At 42.4% G+C, this 20,493-nt stretch overlaps 1 protein-coding gene across 1 annotated transcript in view; it reads right to left on the reverse strand.

Moving 5' to 3' along the window:
* TUT4 (terminal uridylyl transferase 4) overlaps nt 1-20,493 on the reverse strand; it is a 3,240,181-nt gene that overhangs the window by 2,428,275 nt on the left and 791,413 nt on the right. The gene's annotated exons all lie outside the window — the stretch shown is intronic.

Here is a 20,493-nt window from a genome sequence, read left to right on the forward strand (position 1 = left end):
GAACTTGTTTCTTTGCTTTAAAGGTGCTTTAGTCTTTGAAGTCAGTTTAATATAGAATTGTTTAGGTCTGAATACACCCTCAGAAGCCAATGCCTGCTCAGCGGCTCCGGACCAATCTGAGGGAAAAATCTCTGAGGCTCCAATACCTTGAGTTTCCAGCAGCCTGGCCGACTCCACGTGGGAGTTGGTAGCAGCTTGCATCTCTAAAGTAGCAGGTGTCAGGGGCTGCGAAAGTGCTTCACTGAGAACCGGCGAACCGGTGACTTGCTTAGAAGAAGCTTCGTTGTCGGTTTTGGACCTCTGTTGCCTGTCTTTTTCTTTGTATTTTTTGTGAACTCCGGTAGTCGGATGGCTATCTGACGACATTGTATAATTAAATCTTCGCCCAAAATAGCTTAATGCAAAATCGTACCGACGCTTAATAGTGCGTTGGTTAAATCTAGCACAAAACCGACAACTAGCAACGTCGTGGTCAGGGCCTAGGCAAGGAATACAGTAAGAATGAAAGTCCTTATGAAGTATTTGCTTCCCACAAGAAATACAATTATTAACTTTTTTTGACATCGGTCTGGAACAAGAAAAAAGTTTCCCTAACATGGTACTTAGCTTTTAATGAAGACTTCGGATCTGAAACTCAAACACGAAAATCTCAGGAGTCGGTCGACCGGCACTTGCGAACTGCTTCTGCTTCGGGCACCGCGCGGCAAGAAAGACTGAATAAAATAGCATCAGCTGCATCTTTTATACCCCTGACGACCTGACGTCAGGGAAGAGGTGACAGCAACTGACACAGGACCCAAGACTTTGGAATTTAGGCCGGCTGAGGGCAACCTGCCAGCAGGATAACCCAAATGCAATGACTGCAACAGTGAAACATGAAGAACATCCTCTTGTATTGCATCACTAAGCAAAGACTGAGTATGCCTGTTACACAACTAGTCACTCCATGAATATGACTAGCTATCAGAAGGGATTGGTTGATATATCACTTTCCTTTATTGCCTCTCAACACAGTGGGTAACGAGGAGTCCTTCTTTGCTTACATACCATATCATTTTCATATTATAGGTTTGGAATGCAATTTAATTCCAGGGTAGGTAGTCCAGGAATACCTACAGAATGAGAAGGATCAGCTTCAACTCCAGAGCACTGCTTATATTTCTAACCATATACCTTGAAATGTCTGCCCTTGGTAATGTCTCCTCCTATGTGGAGGACCACTTCTGTGGTGGAAAGCTGAAAAGAGTTACCCAGAGAAAGATTTGTAGTATTAAGACACCGTCAAAACTGAATGCTGAATGACCTGGATTTTTTTTAATTTGACAAGAAATGGGATTTGATAACTGAGACTACTGTGCAAAAAAAGTGTCAATAAAGGATCCCAGTGATAAAACCTAGTATGACGGACAACAAAGACTGCTGCTGCAAGACCACCAAATGCCTTAAGGCAAAGAGCTGCCATGACTGATTGAGATGAATAAAGACATTACATTCTATACAGGAGATGTCATGGGGCTTACAGGACATCCCTCTCCTCCCTCATCATTTCTAGAATCTCAATGGGCATGAGGTTGCCTAGAGTAAATGGATGGAAGGGAATCAATGCCATCTCGATCTTAAGGAAGATGTGCCTTTCAGAAAAGAATGTCAAGGATGCATCCAATAAATATTGATGTATGTTTGGGTCCCAACTGTGACTTTACAGTACTCATTGTGCATCCCAAGGATTGAACAAATATGTAGGATATACTTCCAAACTGCATCTCATCTTTTTAAAGTCAATGAATCTAGGACCTAGTCTTCAAGGTAATGAAATATGACACAAAACAGTGTAAGAAACTTCTCTGTGTGGAAGATTTTCAGTCCATATATTTCTAGTTAATCACTGTATATTAATCAGATCAGACAATAGTAGTAGAAGTAGCGAACGTAAACTCGTCAATCAAAAAGTAATAATAGAAAATATATAATTCTACAGCATTACTAAGTATTCGAAAGTAATCCAAGCAAGGCAGGCAGTCTGTTTCCAGTCGAAAATCATTTATTAAGTACACAGACAAGCGATCCAAGTAAAACAAAAATAGAGTAATAACTTCCTCACAAGCTTTCTAAATACATATATACTTTTTATCAGGCATGGGAGTGGTTTATTGTGCTGTAAAACAAAGTGTTATGGGTACACATGTTAAATTCACATCCCTTCCCCCATCAGTGTGACATTCGAGCTGGTCCTGCCCTACCTAGTAGCTGTCATAATAATATATAGCACTAATGTACTTTAATGGTACATCTTATTTAACCAAATTATTAAGTAGATTATTAAGTCTGTGATTTTATACAAGGCAATATACTACATGGCTGGAAATATATCAACCTTAGTTTATTTTGCAATCAAAAATTATATATAAATATATACATATACATTTTGCATGTAAAAATCAGTTTCTATTTTCATAACCTATTGTTAAAGATCGCTTTCGTCCTTCTAGACTTCTTCAGGTCTGTGTACAAGAACCCTAAAAACTTATATAATTGTATAATTAGTTAGTATTGTTATTACCATCATTTTGAATAAAGTGGAAAAAAGAGAACCAGAAAAAAATAAAAATAAAAAAAATATATGTATGATGATGGAAACAAAATATACACTTAAATTTCAAATGATTTAAAATGGTATTTAAAACCAATTTGCAGAAAAAAAAAAAATACAATTAGTCATGTAAACAATGTGGCAATTTTCTAAGTTCCAGTGCACTTTTAATTGAAGAGTAGCAGTAGTTTAGTCCAGGCTTTCTAAAAGGTTTTAGACCCACTACACTTTAGTGGGTTGTTTTGAGACTTCGGGGATACCACGGAGATTACTTGAAATATCATGACACCATGCAGCCTCTGGTTTGCTTCAACTATGGATATGTATGTGGCAAACACACTGGGGAAATGAGGTAAAACCAAATGGAAAAGTCTAGAACTAACAGTGTTTACCTGGAAGCATAGAAACTTCTTGGATTTCTTGGCATTCTTTATGTGGAGAAAGACACTGTAGAGTTCCAAAAAGCACAGTTTTCTTGTGATAGACAAAGAAGGATGTATCTGCACTGTGACCACAGGACATAATTCCTTGAGCTGAGGCCACTTACAGCTAAAACTGGTATACAGTGCTTTGTCTTCTTTGGAACTAAATGCAATCTAGAGTAACTGAATCTTCTCTGGTCTGGTGGAATTCGCTTGGAATTTTTTTTTTTTTTGATAAGACTTGACTTTTTATTTTATGTACTTACCATAACATTACATCTGTTGTCTATTTTCATTCATCCTCAGCTGATGCATCTAAGATCCCACTGGCATCCGATTCAGCAACTTCTTCAAGATCCTCCCATTCAATTCTCGAGCTCCTCCCTTTAACTATAATGCCCCTCAAACCTAACATACCTCAGAGACTGCTTGTTGCCCTTAGTAGACAATGAATAACAACAGCTTAAGAGAACTTAAAAAGGTATAGATTAAAGTAATAGAACTGGGGCTCAAAAAAGGAATCACAGTTTCCAAAGTACTATCCCTTAGGTCTCTCCAGAAGTAAATGGAAGGGGGTTAGGAGGCCAGGAAGTTGAGGAAGAATGAAAATGGACAGCACAGGTGTAAGGTTATGGTGAGTACATAACTTTTTTTATCTGATGTTGTCATTTTCATTCATTCCTCAACTGATGGAGAGAGTCCCCAGATAGATGAACCTTGGGCAGTACTTATGGAATGATGTTTTGGAGTACTGGGGAGCCAAAAGCTGCTGTATTCCTAGAAACCAAATCCAGTTTGTAATGAGCAATAAACATATGAGCATTGGACAAAGTGACAACTGCACCAATGTCATCTATGGAAGTTCTTGACCAAAAGGCTGAGGGCAAATAGACCTTGTGGAATAAGTCGTAAGGGACTTAGGCAAGGACAGCCCTTTAACTATAGCCAAAACGAAATGCAATCGGTTAACCATTTGGCCCAATCTTTTAGGTGAGAAGGATACAATCAACTGCTCAGTCTTACCAAAATATTTGGCCCGTCAGAGATAAAAACGAAGTTGTCTATGCACATCCAAAAGGTGGAGCATGTGGTCTCCCTTATTTGAGAAATTTGGAAAGAAACTTGGAGGTTAATGACCTGGCTGATATTAGACTCAGAACCTACCTTAGGCAAAAAAGACTGGTAGGTCCGTAAGGAAACCCTGTCTTTTTGGAAAACCAGGTAAGGAGGCATGCAGGAGAGAGCCTGGAGTTTGGATACTCAGACTGGTGTACTAGCAATATGTTTTCCAAGACAAACATTTAAAGTCTGACTTGGCTGTGGGTTCAAAGGGACCTTGGATCACACCTTGAAGCAGGATAGTTAAATTCCAAGGAAGAGTAGATCCTTTACAGAAGGCCTAAGCAAAAAAGTTCCTTTGAGAAAGGTTTTGCATAACCTAGAAGAAGCCAAGAAAGAATTATTTTCACCTGGATCAAGTTAGAAATGGCAGCCAACTGAACCTTAATAATAGAAAGACTAGCCCCTTCAGCAAAAACTCAAGTGCAATTGCTATAGGGGCAGAAAAAGGGTCCAAATCATCACAAAAGCAAATCTCTTCCATTTACTTTTGTAAATCTTTCTAGTATAAGACTTTTGGGAAGATAATAAAATATGATGGACCAAGAAGAAAAGCCTGAGCTGTCTAAAAATCAGTGGAACTGGAAAAAACATGCAGTCAGTTTGATACCAGTTATGTCTGGATGAGTCATCCCTGTTGACTGATACAGAAGGTCAGGACTGGAATCCAGTATCCAAGGTGGATATAGAAGATGAAGCCAGAGGAAGGGAAATCCAAATTTAAGAAAGCAAAAAGGGTGCAATGAGGATAACAGTGCACTTTAACCGGTATGCTTTCCTGTAGAAATTTGTGGATTAGAGGTTAATGGGGGGTAAGCACAGAGAAGACCAGAGAGCCAATAGTGGACTAGAGCATCTCTCAGTGACTCCCCCTTTGGAGGGATCATGGAGATGAACCTGCTGCACTCATTGAGGGAGAAGTGGAAAAGTCGCAGCATGGCTGGCCCCACTGATGGAAAATTCTCTCTCTGCCATCTTGACATTGAGAGAGCACTTGTGAGTCATCAGAATGGACCTGCTTAGTTTGTTTGCAATCACGCTGGCTTTCCCTGGTATGTGCATTGCTATGAGAAAGCAGCCAGAAGAGGAGATCACCCATTGCTATACTCTCGCTGCTTCTTGACATAGCGGGTCAGATCTGCTCCTCCCTGTTTGGTGATGCCCCAGACTACCGACATAATGTCCCATGTGAACAGCAATCATCCCAGAGGGGACAACATCTTGAAAGCCTTGCAATGCGAGCAGGACTGCTCTCATTTCCAGGATACTGATATGCATCTTGGCCACTTCTGGGGACCACGTGCCTTGGACTGTCCCTCCCAAGTAGTACCCCCCCCCCACTTGGGAGCATCTGTGGTCCTGGTGGCTGTGGATAGGGGAAGAACAAAAGGACAGCCTTTAGAAACTTTGTCCAAGTGAAGCCACCAAAGAAGACATTTTTCTTGCAAGACTGTGTGATCTTGACTGGGGCGAATAAGGGCTGCTGAAGAACAAACGACTGTACCAAGAGTCCACTGCAGAATCTGAATGTGAAACCTGGCAAAAGAAACTCGGGTGACAGCTGCTGCCATGGATCCTAAGGTTTATAATATTAGTTGCGCTGGGAGAAAAGCATATGAGATCACTTTCCTGACCGGAGATATTTGTGTCTGAATTAATGTTGGAGGAGGAGAGGCTATCTGAGTAACAGTGTCTACATCAGCACCTATGAACTCCAGACTCTGCGTAGGTGTGAGTTGTGATTTGCTATAATTGACTGCAATGCCTAAGTGAAGACACAAATGGAGCAAGCAGTCCCTTGCCTGTAGAAATAGATGCCTGAATGGGGCAGTTAGGAGCCAGTCATCTAGGAAAGGAAACACACTGAATTCCAGTACTCCCAGGTGAGCTGCTACCACTGCCATACATTTGGTGAACACCCTGGGGGGGTGAGGTGAGGCCAAAGGGCAGTACTCTGAAATGGTAATGACTGGCTCCCAACCAGAAATGCAGATGTCTTCTACAGCACCTGTTCATTTTGATGTGATAGTATGTATCCTGCAGATCTATCAAGCATATCCAATTGTTTTTTCACAGTAGGGGCAAAATGGACAGAACTATGACCATCTGAAACCTTGAATAGTCCACATACTGGTTTAGTTTGCTGAAATCCAGGATGAGTCAAGTCCCTTGTCTACCCTGGCACTAAAAAGAATCTTGAGTAGGTTTTGGATCCTACCTGGTCAGCAGGGATCTTTTGGATAACTCTTCTTCTGAGTAGCTCTTCTATTTCTAATGCTGCTGTCTCCCTATGAATGGGTAGAACATTTGGGGATTCTTTTCATTCTTGCAGGGGGAAATTGGGAAAACAGAATGATGTAATCTCTGGATATAATTCTCTACACCCAGGAATCTTTTGTGATGGATGCCCAGGCTCTTTGGCATAGAGACAAACACCCCCGACTGCATTCAGGGGGCAACAGTCGGGCAACCTTTCAGAAGCATTGGTAGTGTTTGTATGAGAAAGAATCCTGGAAAACTTCGGTCTGCAGACCACTTTTGCCACAGGGCTGATGCCTTCCTTTAAAGTTCCTAGCTCTGCCTCTGAGAGAACTATCTCCTCATCAGTCTTGGAAAAGATCATGGGATTTGTGGAACTACATTTTTTTTACCTCCTTGCTGATTCTGGAAAAATGGTCTTTGGGGAGTTGAAAAATGGATCCCCACATCAGACAAGGTCTTTCTTTCTTGCTCACTTCTTGAAAGAGTTTCTTTTACTTTTTGGCTAAAAAGGGAAGATCCATCAAATGGAGCACTGATGAAAAAAGACTTGAAGGGCTCTGCAAAATTGTATAGGTGTATCTAGGTATGTTTATTAATGGCTATGCCCGAACGGCTGCCCATGAGGTACCCACAGCAGAGTGGGATATCAGCCTCATGGACATGTTAGCTATAGACTGAAGGGTGGCCAGTTGAGAAGAGATTCTATTTTGGTCCTCTACAGACATGGACCCAGAGAGAGATTTGGAGAGTTCTTTAGTCAAATCTCTCTGCAATCTTGTGAAATGTGCCAAGTAATTCAATGACCACAGAGCAAAGGTTGTTGAAGTATAAACATGCTTACCAAATCTGTCCAAGGCCCTAGATTTTCTGTTAGGTGGATGGACAGAAGAGCACTTCTCTGCAAGCTCTTTCTTAGTGGCTGCTGCCACAACCATGGCATCAACTGGGATCACCATGCTCCAGTGTGTTCTGTCCTTCAGCGGGGCTAAAAAATTATCTGGATGCTTAGGAATGGGCTCCATAATATCCAGTTCATGCCATGCCCAGTATGAGACAAGGTCTTGGGGGGGGGGGGGGGGGTCAACCAAGGCATAGCTGGGCCAGGCCTGAAAGCCTCAGGAAAACCAACTCCTCTCGGGAAGGGTGCAGGAAGATCAACTACCTTTTTGCTTCAGGAGTTCAAGAATGTCTCCAAAGGAGAGGTCTTCAGGTGGGTATCTGGGGCACCCTTCCCCTTCATCGAAATCAGTGTCTTCAGTGAGAGATTCCTGAGGGGACTATAAATGTCTTCTTTTACACATTTTCTTCTGAGGGATCTCATAAGTGGGATGGTGTGGTGGGGTATCTCAACTGACAGGGGAGTTCTGAGGGACTGACTGGAGATTTGAATTGGCTGGCTGTCTCACTGGAATAGAAGAACTAAGCTCAGAGCAAAGACCTGAAGGTGGTAGAGATACATGATCCGAGGGGAGTAGGGATGTCCTTTCCATAGGTAAAGAGAAGGCCCTCTCCACAAAATTGAAGGCAAACTGCTTAGGGAGACCGAAACCATGGGTATTGAAGCTGACATTTCATACACTGCTGACCCCTGAATCCCTTGACACCCTCCACCTGAGAATCGAGTCGGACCAGAGCTGTTCAATGCCACAGCTCCAAGGTGCACGGACAGCTTTGAAAACTTCAGAAATTACCCTGGTTCCCCAGATCCAACACTACGGATCTGTACATCCTCCTGCTCCAAAATACTTGGAGCCAGACAGCTCAGGGAAGCAACCAGAGTCAAAGAACAACCTGTTTTCAGATCCAGGAAGGACACCCCCCCAGGGATCTTGGATCTGAGGGCTCAAAAACCACAAGGCTGGTTCAGGGAAGGAGAAACTAAAGGAGGACTTGTAATGGGCAGGGTCACGGATCCAATGGGAGATGGAGACAGAATTACCTCCATCTGGATCTGAGCTCTGAGGAATTTCCTTATCATGCTATCCACTTTGGCCTCAGACAAGCTTCTGGAAGACCTGAGTGAGGAATTAGTAGATGGTGGCTTCAAGTGTCTATGTGCAAACTCCTGTAAAAGTGAGCCGACTAGGTACTGGATCCACTGACCAATGAGGCAACTGGTTCCAAGGCACTTTTGTTTTTGAAGCTGAAGGATCCATGACAGTTGGATAAGATTTCTTCAAAATTTTTGGTGGTGGTCTAAGGATATTGAGGATCCAGAGACCTCTTCCTGGTACCCTTGTCTTCAGGAGCAGAGTTGGGCTTCCTTTTGTCTGAATTTTTGGAGGGGGTTTGAGCCCCAGTTGGAACTGAACTAATTTGTTCCATCTATTGTAAGCACCCTGGAGTTTAAACCAGCACAAACAGAACATCTCAAATTTAAATGAACAGTGTCAAAGCAATATAAGCATTCTCTGTGGGCATCTGAATTTGGCATTTTGTGCCCACACGAGAATAGTTTTTAAAACCAGTTGGCTTGTCTGCCATCCTGGAGTTCTAGTTTTAAAAGGAAAAGCAAAAAGGAAAATATTTATTAGTATATATTATTATTTTTTTTAAAGAGAAACTACCAAAAATGTTAGTAAAAAGTACCCTGAAAACATGTAGAGAGAGACAAGGGGAAGGAAAAAAGAAAAGTCGAAAGTACCAACAATGGTACTAGAAGGCAACACCAAAGCTTCTAGAGAAGTGAAAGAAAAGACCTGACTGGTAAATGACTACGCAAAAAAAAAAAAAAACTCTGAATAAAGGGAGAAAGGTGAAAAAGAAGCTTAAAGGATAGCCTGTTGAAAAGAATTTTTTGAAAAACTCACAGTTTTATCTTAGCCACAAAAAGCCAAGAAATCCCTGGAACTGGAACATAAATTGAAGCAAAGACAAACTGACTAGAAAGCCAAAGACCACAGCAAATGAATCCAACAATGGTACAAACCACTCCAATTCACAGTTGCTATGGAGAGAAACAATCCTTTATCGGTAAAACCACTGCAGTTCATGGTTAAGCACTTTCATCTAAACATAGACTTCTTCAGAACCATGAAAAAACTCCTCTAAATTCTGAATTTAAAACCTCAGAGAAGTAAAACCACATTGTTTCCAGACAATGTGGATGTTGCCAAACCAGCTATGAAAGTGACTTAATAAAAAGAAATAGTGGTATGAACATCTGTGGTTAAGTTCAATTGCCAAATCAAAGAGGTTAGTCTACTTGGCAAAATGTATGTCATGCCCTGCCTTCTATATTGGTTTAAGACTAAAAATACACTCAACAAAAGGATATACCAGCACTATTATAGTATATCCAAAAGGGACATGAAGAGTGCTTTGACTAGGCAAGCTTGTACCTGCTCCAATTTTAAGACGTTCACTTTTTTGGGACTTGAACAGGCAGGTGCCTTTGATGGCGATTGGGAAAACAGACTTCTACATCGTAATTTGTATTGGCAACTGGCTTTAGACGCAGCAAATCCACCTGGACTGAATGATTATATTTCCAGTGCTAGTGAACTTAAAAGAAAAGCCAACATAGTTTGAGCAAAATTTTAAAATTGTTATGTCTTTCTGTAGTATTTTGACATTCTAAATTAGTTTTTAGCCATTTATACTTGGTTTTAGGTGTGTGTACACCTTTAAGAACTTTCCTAGGATTTGTTCAGCTTGCCTATTGATTGACATTTCCTCGGGGTTTGGTTTTACTTCTCTGAGCTTTTCAATTCAGACTTTAGAGGAGTTTTCATGGCTCTGAAGAAGTCTATGTTTAGACAAAAGCGCTCAACCATGAATTGCAGTAGTTTTACCAATAAAATATTGTTTCTCTCCACAACAACTGGGAACTGCACTGTTTCGTACCATTGTTGGATTCATTTGCTGTGGTCTTTGGCTTCCTGGTCAGTTGTTTGCTCTTCACTGTTTTATCTTATATTTCACCCAAAAGCTTGAGAGGATACACATCTGTCTATCAGTATATGGTGGCAAATGAGATCTGAGTTATGTTAGCTTGGATGGGCATTATAAGTAAAGGGAGAAGCTCGAGAGTTGGATCAGAGGCTCTGGAAGAAGTGGTCGAGTAGGATCTGAGACCCATCAGTTCAGGAATTAATGAAAATAACATCAGATCACTTCTTTTTTTCCCACAAACTTCGAACAGTGTGGGATTTCAGTCACTAAAAGACATTTGAACACTGATGGGGTAATGAAGAGACTCAGCTTCTATGTATTACTATATTAATCCACTTGTCCTACAAGATGTGCAACCACACAAGCAAGTGGAGGGACACGTGACCCCTGACTACCTCCATATTGGAATAATATGACAAGGCTTCAGGGACTGGGTGGTTGCACCCTGGAAGGAAGACCATGGTATTTGTGCTACAACTGATTATTCTTGTCTTTGGGTTGGCATCCACTCTAGAACTTCCAATGACCATATTAGTTCCTGCAAGACCTCTGATTAGCCTATTGCTGTTGGCCATTCCAGAAGCATAACTGGTATAGACTATGTCCTTGAGAAGTGGCACTGTGGATTTTGCAACTTTACACCAATAGTTGTGAAGGTTTTCTCTTCCTTTTCCATGTGCTCCATCAATTTGCTCACAACTAGTCAGAATAAAGATGTTCCAACAAAGGAGATATTAAGGAAAAATACCTTAACAATCAGCACAAAGTCTGAGGCATAACCAAGTGTGATGGCAGACAGGTACATTGGCATCTGCTGCTCTAGGTGTGCCATTGCTGAACTGCATGCCAAATGAGTGATGATATTGGAAACTGTAGGCAAAGTCGCCACCTGCAAGCATAATTTGGTCTTAAACTCTACAGCCAACTTTTCCAGTGACTGCAACATTTTACTGGCTAACTCATGCAGGCAATGTAAAATATGTGACAACTAATTCACTATGTTCAAGGCAAAAGTGGAGTGCAGACTGTTCTGTCAGAGATGCTAGTTGAGCAAGTTGGAGTAAGTAACAAAATAATTTTTTTGAGTTATGATACAAACTCGGAATTGCCTAGACATAGTAAGGCCTTGCTGAGTCTAAATATGATGGCTTCCAAAGAAACAATTAATAGAAAATGGAAATCAAAGTCTAAACCAGCTTTACTAGAAGTAGTGAAGATAGTAACAGTTAAAACAACTGGAAATGGGATCTATATTAAAGAGTGGGAAGAAATTACACAGGAAAAATGGGAACCGTGGAATCAATGCATGCAGTGGAGGAATGAGGTTTAAAAGAAGACAGGATTTGAATGAGCTATGTAATGGTTTCCTAACAATGACTGGATATGTTAAAAGTGATGTATAATGTTTGCAGCTACAGTTGTGCCTGTCTGATGGTTTGGAGTGATTAATGTTTGCAACTGAGATTGTGTTGCTATGGTTTACTGTCATTTTTATAAATGTAACACGGCCTATGTCATACATGATAATTTAATAAAGATGTTTCTTGTTTAAAAAAAAAAAAAAAAAAAAAGACAAACGTGGAGTATATGTAAACTCACTTCCTAAATCCATCCCTCAATCTGAATTCTTTACAGAAAAGTTGGACTGGCATCCATTCTAGAAATTCCAGTGTCCACATTGGTTCTCTTGATGTTGGTCATAACAGAAGCATAACTGGTACAGACTCTTCTGCACCCTTGAGAAGTGACACTGTGGATTCTGCATCTTTACACCAATAGTTACTTACACCAATTCACCTCTGGTCTGGCTCCTATGTCCCTAATGTACAGAAGCACTCAGTAAATCACCCTATATAAATCAAACATAAATCAAATTTGTGGGTCACTTTGGGTTGCAAGGCTAGGATTTTAAGGACCCTAGTGTTCATTAGCCTGGCATACACCTAAGAACCTTAGGACAGCAAGGGTCTAAAGAGAAGGAGCTATCTTAAGGTCTGCAATACTGACAAAGTCTAGAGTGGAAGGCAGGACCCAGAAATTCCAGTCCTCAGAACTGGTAGCACAAAGTACAGTTTTGTACCTACCATAAATGTAGATGTCCGATAGGAATGCATCTGCAGTCCTTACAAATGGGTTGTCCTGTCGTCAGGCAGCCCTTCGGTCGGCCGGATTCCAAAGTCTGGGTCAGGCCTCGGCTGGTGTCGCACTTCACCCGATGTCATAGCTGCAGTTATTCGGGTATAAAGGCATCAGCCGACGCCATTTTCCTCAGTGTTTCTTGCCCCAGATGCCAGGTGCCCTCTTGGAAGGCTAAATTTGGATAAAAGCCAATGATTCCAAATAGTAGAGAGCAAACACAAAAAATAAGCATGTATGTACATATATACAAACAAATACACCATAATAGATTCCCCCAGCTAGCTATAAGATGGGCAAATACCCTAGAAGCACCACAGAGGGGAAGGCGGGTGGGTAATCCTGACTGCAGATGCATTCCTATCAGACATCTACATTTATGGTAGGTACAAAACTGTACTATGTCCTTCAAGGATGCATCTGCAGTCCTTACAAATGGGTAGAATACCATAGCCAAACTGGGGGAGGTGGACAAATAAAGTTATGGTGTAGTTAGGATCCCTTGCAAAACAGCAGTGGCAAAGCCTGCTCGGGATCTAGAGTATAAAGGTAAATTATAATGCTTGGCAAATGTATGCACGGAGCTCCAAGTAGCAGCTTCTAAAATGTCCTTGGTAGCCACTCCTCGTAAGAAGGCTGTGGTAGTGGCTGTTGCCCTTGTAGAGTGAGGTCTGATGTTCTCTGGAGTTTTCTTTCCATGGTAGGAGTAGCAAAATCTAATGCAATTTCCTGTTTTGAAATTGCTTTTCCTTTCCTTCCTGTTGCGTATGCTACCAGTAGCTGGTCAGTTTTTCTATTGCCTTTGGTCCTGTCCAGGTAGTAGCGTAATTGTCTATGCACATCCAAGGTATGCAGCAGTCTTTCTCCCCTGTTCTGTGGGTTAGGGAAGAATGTAGGTAGGTGGATAGCCTGATTTAAAGAAACTCTGGAAACCACCTTAGGCATAAAGGAAGGATTTGTTCTCATGGACACTCTATCTTGATGGAAGATCAGAAAGGGTTGCACTGCCATTAATGCCTGAAGTTCAGATACCCTTCTTGCTGAAGTGATTGCCAGCAGGAAAGCAGTCTTCCATGATAAGTATTGCAATTCTGCTGTTGCTGCTGGTTCGAAAGGAGGACGTGTCAATTTTTCTAGCACAAAATTCAAGTCCCATGCTGGTAATGGTGGCTTCCTAGGAGGCTTTACATTTTTAATTCCTCTCAGAAACTGTCTGAGCAGAGGATGTGAGAAGACAGGAGGATCCAAGTCGTATTCTGCTGAAATAGCTGATGCATGAATCTTAATGGAGGAATAGGACAGGCCTGTGTGGAAGAGCTCTGCCAAGTATTCCAGAATGTTGGCTATGTTTACCATTGACACATCTTCTCCTTTTGCAGTACTCCAAATGAGATATCTTTTCCATTTTGCTGAATAATTTTTTTCTTGTTGAGGGTCTGCGAGCCTCAAGGATAATGTCTTTAACCCTTTGGGATAAATTTGGGTTAATTGGTCTTATGCAATGTTCCAGGCAGTCAGCTGCAGAGTTTTCAGGTTTGGATGCAGATTGTTGTAGTTGTTCTGTGTTAACAGCAAGGGAACCAGGGGTAGTGGCCATATTTGTTCCCAAGACATGCTCCTCAGTAGTGGGTACCAATGTTGCCTTGGCCAGTCCGGAGCTATCAGAATGATCCTTGGACGGTCCTCTTTGATCTTCAATAGCACTTTGTGCATCAAAGGAAGTGGTGGGAATGCATATGCTGTCAGGTTTTTCCAACTGAAGGATAGGGAGTCCACCTTCCAAGCAAGTGGGTGGTACGTCCTTGTGCAGAATTTCTTTAGTTGGTGATTGCGTGGGGATGCAAATAAGTCTATTTCTGGGAGTCCCCATTTCCTTGTTATGGTTTTGAAGATATCCAGATGCAGCATCCATTCGTGGGCATCCGTGGTAGTCCTGCTTAAAATGTCTGCTAGGATGTTTTCTTTTCCTGGTACAAAAATTGCTTTTAACTGAATGTTGTAGCTCAGGGCCACATTCCAGAGATCCAGTGCCATCCGGCAAAGAGGATACGAATGTGTGCCTCCCTGTATGTTGATGTACCACATAACTGTGGTGTTGTCTGTCCTTATTATCAATAGACCTTGTTGAAGGAATGGTCTGAATGCCTGAATTGCCAGTTTTACTGCCAGCATTTCCTTTAGATTTATGTGTAGGTGCATCTGGTTTTGAGACCATAAGCCTTGTATGCACTTGTCCAGCATGTGTGCCCCCCAACCGAGGTCTGAGGCGTCTGTCGTGATGGTTTGGCTTGGTTGAGTACTGTAATTGACCTGTAGTTGTGGTGGTGGCTGTGTCTGTGGCTGTGCCTCGCTGGTTGTTGCCCTGCCACTGACGTCCTCTGTAGGCACCCCTGGATTGGTTTCTGCCTCTTGAACGCCTATTCCTGCCTCTCTGAGTTCTGGAGGAGTCTGGAAAGGACCAATTCTTGGAGGGCCAATTCCTGCTAAACCTTGGAGGTTGGACCTGTAAGAAATCTTTTACTGTTTGGACAGATTTTGCCTTTTCTTCCATCTTCTTCAGCACTTGTTGTGCAGGAGAGCCAAACAAATTGATCTTATCCATAGGAGCATCTAATAGTTTTGATTTGACATGGTCTGGTAAGGCCTGTTCTTTTAGCCATGCATGCCTTCTGATGACTGTGCCAGTCATGGCTGATCTAAAGGAAGCCTCCAGTGCATCATAGCCGCATTTTAGGGAATGGTTACTGACTTGTTGAATGTTATGTACCATTTCCTGCACATATTTTTTGTCTACTGTTTCATCTGAGGACACTTTCTTGGTTAACTGATCTAGCAAAAATTCTTGATACTGCATCATGTGAAATTGACAGTTCAAGGCCCTAGCAGAAAGAGTAGCAGAAGTGTAAACTTTTTTACCCCATCTCTCTAAGGATCTGGATTCCCTTTCAGAGGGGAGGGGTTTTTGGCAGAGGTGGCTGCTACAGCCTTAGGTCCTTGGGAGATAGTCTCTGGATCTGCAAGGGGAGCCTTATACAAGTGGTAATGTGTGTCCGAGACCCTGTAGTATCTATCGGGCTTAACAGGGGCCGGAGGCAGAGAATCAGGAGCAGTACAAGCATCATTAAATGCATCATCTACAACAGAAAGAACTGGAGGTATGGCTAAAGGCCTATGTTGTGGTAAATGCAGAAAAGTTCTAAGCCTTTTTCTGGAATCTGAAAAATCCTAGCCCTGCCACTGAAATTGTTCCCTCATAGCATGCAGGGTTTCCCCAAAGGAGAATTCCTCAGGCGGAGAGGCAGAAGGAATGGACTCTTCACCATCGGAGTCTTCATAAGGGGAGTATGGGGCCTCTGGAGGGTCTGTATCATTTGAGTCATCAGAGGAATCATCTGTAGACACTGGCTCAGGGGGCTCTGCTCTAGGCCTCTTCTCTGGAGGCGGGTGAGAGGCCCTGTCTGGTTGAGGTTGGGATCCTCTGATTAAAGAAATGAGATCCTCTGCTAAACTAAGCATTTGTGAACTAGAGCTAGGTCTGTGAGAGGGGGGCTTAGCAGGCACAGATTTAGTAGTTTTAGCTGCTTTAGCCCTGGCAAAGGCCTTAATGGACATGGCTGCAGGTGGCCTAGCAGCTCCACGTGCAGGGGTTGAAATATCCAAGGGAATAGTGTCTGATAATTCCTGAGAAACTGTAACAGCAGGTGGAATATCAGAAGCCGATTCCACGAGGTTGGAAGAGGCCTCGGCAGAAGGAAAGTTTTCGGCTGAAGGAGTAACCGCTTGCTCAGTTTCAGCCGAAACCAAGACACTCGCGGTTGGCTTAACCGCGGTTTCAGCCTAAACCGCAGACCGCGAGTGTCGGTCCTTTTCCTTGCGTTTTTTAGAAACTTGTGAAGTCGGAGGATCCGACGGCATAATATAAGCAAAATCGGAGCCGAAAAACTCCTCCGCAAACTCCGACCGACGTCTAAGCGTCCGCCGGTTAAAAGAAGCACAGGCTACACAAGCTGCGACGTCGTGGTCTGGGCCTAGACAAGGTAAGCAGTAAGAGTGGAAATCTTTATGAGGTATTTGTTTCCCACAAGTTAAACAGTTATTCACTTTTTCTGACATCGGCTGAGGCAAGAAAGAGTCCCCAACGGGGTACTTAGCTTTTTAGAAGTCTTCGAAGTAGTATTCGGTAGTGTAATCTCTGGTTCTGACCGACCGGCACTTGCGAACAGCTTCTACTTCGGGCACCACGCAGCAAGAAAGACTGAGGAAAATGGCGTTGGCTGATGCCTTTATACCCGAATAACTGCAGCTATGACGTCGGGTGAAGTGTGACACCAGCCGAGGCCAGACCCAGACTTTGGAATCCGGCCGACCGAAGGGCTGCCTGACGACAGGACAACCCATTTGTAAGGACTGCAGATGCATCCTTGAAGGACATCATCAGGTTCTTTCCATTTAGTCCTGTTGATAGTAGCTACCATCTTATCAGCAGGTGGGACCAAAAGGCCTCCAGCAGGAAAATTTGTGGAGATATCACAGGGTCTTTACAGGACATTCTTCCTTCCTCTCCCTTGTCATTTCCAAAATCTCAATGAACATGAGGCTGTCTGGGGGAATGGACTGAAGGAAATCAATGCCATGTTGATTAAACATATGAGCAGTGGGGGCCTCCAATAGGAGTCCAGGTACTTTCTCTTATACCTGTTATTCTTATCAGAGGGTACGGGTCCAAGAAAGAAGAGGAAGAAACTAAACTGGGTCCAAACAAGTCTTGTCAATCTTGTAAAGTTTCTTTCAGACCCTTGTCCTACTGCAGAGAAGAATGAGTGGCTGAAGGAGGGAGGAAAATGTCTTGTACTTGAAGCTGATGTCAGCAGAGATACAGGTGAGCAGTACTGTCTGGACTAACAATGTTGAAAACAGCATCAAAGCAACATTCAGCCAAGGCTACAGACTCCAACATCCCAAGGATGAAGCCCTTCGAAGATGGCGAAACATTCAGAGCTGAATGTGACGCTAATGGCTCAACCCCAAGAGGGCCACTGGACCCAAAAAACTTATTTCTGGCATTGAAGCATTTAAGGCTGAGAACTCAAGCCAAACCAGATGACATTAGTTGTTGTTGTTGAGTCTTTCGGCTTTTCCCGGTTAGGGGTCGCCACAGCGGAACTCCGGTGCACTAATGATTGGTAGTTGATTTTTACATGCAGAGTTACCAGCCCTGATGCACAACCTTCAACGAAGGTACGCCCATTCACGCATGTCTCCGCGGAGAAGATGCTCTAGCTGAGAATCAAACTGGACAGCGTCTTACTGTGAGGTGACAACGCTACCGCAGCACCACCACCGCGGTTAACCCAGATGACATTAGTAATGACCCAGAATGGCCAACAGCCAGGGTTATTGAAATCACCAATATCATAGGATCATAGGAAGTTACTAGGCTACTGGCCCTGAGGTCATTATAAGCCTAGCCAATAAATTAGCCCATGTTCCCACAAGTCAGCACCCGACAACCCTGTCCAGCATGGATACAGGTGAAATCCCAGGGGTGTATGTTCTATTTCTCATCCAGTCATCTACGTTCCTCTTAAAGAGGGATAATGAAGTACTCTGCTTGATGTGGAGAGGGAATCTATTCCACAGATGGGGGGAGTCTCTGGGAGACAAATCTGTCATGCCAGAAAGTCCTATTGATGTTGCAGACCAAGTTGAGGTTTTGTGTGAGGGTCATGTAGGTGGCGTTTGGCTTGTAGATATGCAGCAATTTCATCAAGGTGGGGTCAGAGATTGCTCTGAATGCCAGACATAGATCACCTCTGAGGAGTCTGTATGAGACAATACTGTGCTATCTTCTCTCCCAACAGATGAGGAAACACAGTATGTGACGGCCACTGAGACGTTTATTGAAAACAATAATGCATATAAAAACTTGATACAAAGTAATCGTATGAGTTAAGCGCTTTCACCTATAAGTCATAGGCTTCTTCAGAACTCATTCATTTGATTGGTACGCCATTTTAAATAAACTTTATGGCGCGAATCTGTTCTGACAAAACTTAGAATGACAAGATGCATATTTGTTTATGTAAATAAAAATAGTAATAAAAATAATGAAAAATAGAAAAATAAAAACTTAACAAACATATTCAACTATATATATTTGACACATAATAAAATAAAAGTTCAGCAACAACTTATTTAGTTTTGGTTTTATTTAAAGGAATTTATTAGTTTTAGGGATATGTATCCTAAACGAAGCATCTATGTTGTATATGGTTTATATAAATCAAACTTTATTGTGTTATTAATGTACTTAGCATGTGTTTGGAGGAGGTATAGTTGAATATGTTTGTTAAGTTTTTATTTTTCTATTTTTCATTATTTTTATTACTATTTTTATTTACATAAACAAATATGCATCTTGTCACTTTAAATTTAAAAGTTTGGTCAGAACAGATTCGCGCCATAAAGTTTATTTAAAATGGCGTATCAATTAAATGAATGAGTTCTGAAGAAGCCTATGATCTATAGGTGAAAGCGCTTAACTCATACGGTAACTTTGTATCAAGTTTTTAAATGTATTATTGTTTTCAATAAACGTCTCAGTGGCCGTCACATACTGTGTTTCCTCATCTGTTGGGAGAGAAGATAGCACAGTATTGTCTCATTTTGAGTTGTTTTTTCCTCGCAACGTATTTTTTCTGAGTCTGTATGAGAGAGAGTAGAGGGAAAGGGCTTTTAGCCTATCTGTGTAGGACATATTTTTGAAGCCCTGGATTCTCCTCATCAGGAACCTCTGTGGTCTCTCCAGCTGCTGCATGTGCTTTGCAAGCTACATGCCGAAAGGGGTGTTATACTCAATGATGGGTCCAAGAAGCGAGGACTACAGGGAAGTTATGACTTCCTTGTTCCTGGAAGAAATACCCTTAATAATGAAATGAGTGATGCAAGAAAGCTCTCCCTACAATGGAGATAACATGGTGGTCAAAAGTTAGATTTCTGTCAACTTGGGTGCCCAGGTCCCCCACAACTGATTGCATGCTTAGGACATTGTTACTAATGTGATAATTTGTGGAGATGTCACTATCCCCAAAAGGAATGATGATGCATTTTTTTGCACTTAGTTTGAGGCCGTGTTTCTGGCACTAGTCATTTGTCTGGGTGAGAGCCTCTTGTAGTAGGGTCTACAACACTAGGGAAGTTGATGACAGTGCCCAGCTTGCAGTCATCTGCATACTTGGTCATCCACAAACCTCTGGTTTTGGCTTGCACCTGGAGAAGTATATCCCAAACAGCAGGGACCCCAAGACCGATCCCTGGGGTATGCCACTCGTTGCAGTTCTACTACTTGAGGTAGTTTCCCCTATTTTGACTGAGTGAGTTAAGTACCCATCTGGTCACATATGGATTTTCACCAAGTTGAAATAGTTTATCAATTATGCCCGAGTGAAGAATAATGTCAATGGCCTTGGCCAGGTCAAGGTAGGCGGTGTGCACAGTCTTCCCCTCATCCATGGCTTTGGTGACTGACTCAAAGAAGTCTACCAAATTTAACAGGCATGATCTCCCCTTGACAAAACCAAACTGTGTGGGATCAAGTGTTTGGAGAGTGCCAATATCCTTGTCCATGATAATGTGTTTCATGGCCTTGCAAATCAGACTAGTTAGGTTGATGGGTCTATATTTGCCTGGATCGGTGTATACTCCACCTTTGGGCAAAGGGATGACAGTGGCGATACTCCAATCAGCTGGGATGAAAACAGTACTCAGGCTTAGGTTGAATAGGGTGTATAATGGTGCTGTGAGTTCCTGCCCGAGTTGATTCAGGATGCAGCCTGGGATGTTATTAAGACCCATGGAAGCTGTGTTTTTAGCCTTTGCGGGGGTGGAAATGACTTAATCCCTAGAGATAAGGGATGGGGCAGGTGCTGGAGATATCCTGGATTACTAATGGGGGGGGGGGCAGAGGGGTGAAGTTTTCACTGAAACTGTCTGCCAGCAGGTTGGCTACACCCATACTATTTGTGTATATGGTGGCCTTGACCTCAGCTCTGAGCAGATTTGGGTGTTTCC

This window comes from Protopterus annectens, chromosome 10.part0 (assembly GCF_019279795.1).
Source record: "Protopterus annectens isolate FY-2018-M chromosome 10.part0, PAN1.0, whole genome shotgun sequence".
Classification (NCBI taxonomy): domain Eukaryota; kingdom Metazoa; phylum Chordata; order Ceratodontiformes; family Protopteridae; genus Protopterus; species Protopterus annectens.